This window comes from Myotis daubentonii, chromosome 5 (assembly GCF_963259705.1).
Source record: "Myotis daubentonii chromosome 5, mMyoDau2.1, whole genome shotgun sequence".
NCBI classification, from domain to species: Eukaryota; Metazoa; Chordata; class Mammalia; order Chiroptera; family Vespertilionidae; genus Myotis; species Myotis daubentonii.
The window spans coordinates 62,291,045-62,292,176 of record NC_081844.1 but is presented as its reverse complement, the minus strand read 5'-3'; positions in this window follow the sequence as shown (position 1 = coordinate 62,292,176).

Here is a 1,132-nt window from a genome sequence, read left to right as displayed (position 1 = left end):
TCCACTTGGGGCTTATGCAGGAGGCAGCTGATCGATGTTTCTCTCTCTCTCCTCTCTCTCTCTCTCTCTCTCTCTCCCTCCCCCTTCTCTCTCCTTTTCTGTCTCTAAAAAATAAATCTATAAAAATTAAAAGGTAACTGTCTAGGGCGGGGGGATAAAATGGATACATATGTAATACCCTTTGTAATACTTTAAGCAATAAAAAAAAAAAAAAAAAAAGGTAAAATAAAAAATTTAAAAGTTTTTTTGAAGAAAAAAAACCCTTCATCTTTGCCCTGGCTCATCTCAGCACTTCATCCCCTCCAGTCCAGTTGGCATTAGATCAAAGCAGAGATCCAGGTAATTAAAAACCATCACTATAAGCTGCCCCCTTGTCCAGGGCCTTTTAAAAAATGTAAATGGGTATCTGAAATGGGTGTACAGGTCAACAAACAAGAAAAGCTAGTGAAGGATCAGCATTTTATTCTCCAATCTTGCCTAAATATATAAATACTAGAGGCCCAGTGCATGAAATTCATGCACCCGGGGATGGGGGGGGGGTCCCCTCAGCCTGGACTGTGCCCTCTTGCAGTCGGGGAGCCCTTGGGGGATGTCCAACTGCCAGGGGATGTCCATGGGGAGTGGGCCTAAGCCAGCAGTCAGACATCCTTAGCACTGCTGCGGAGGCAAGGCCGCTGTGCTCACCAGCCATGAGCCCAGCTCAGGGCTTCTGGCTGAGTGGCACTCCCCCTGTGGGAGCACACTGACCACCAGGGAGCAGCTCCTGCCCCCTGGTGGTCAGTGCACATCACAGCGACTGGTTGTTCCACCAGTATATTTGCATATTAGCCTTTTATTATATAGGATTCCATCCCCCCAAGTATAGCCATTGCATTGTCCTGAAGGAGACTGTGACATGAACTGATAGCATTTGTTGCCCCAGGGGAAGGGTTAAACTCTGAAAAAAGGGGGGTGGGTTAAACAAGGAAGAAAAACTCTCAATATGTCATAAAATATACATGCTACGTCTAATTTATTCCTGTTCATTTGAGGCAACATATCTAATGTGTTACTAACATTTCTGGTAATACAGTTTCACTGTGCCCTTTAATAATGTGTTAGTATCTGTAGCTCTCATTTGGACTTGGTGAAT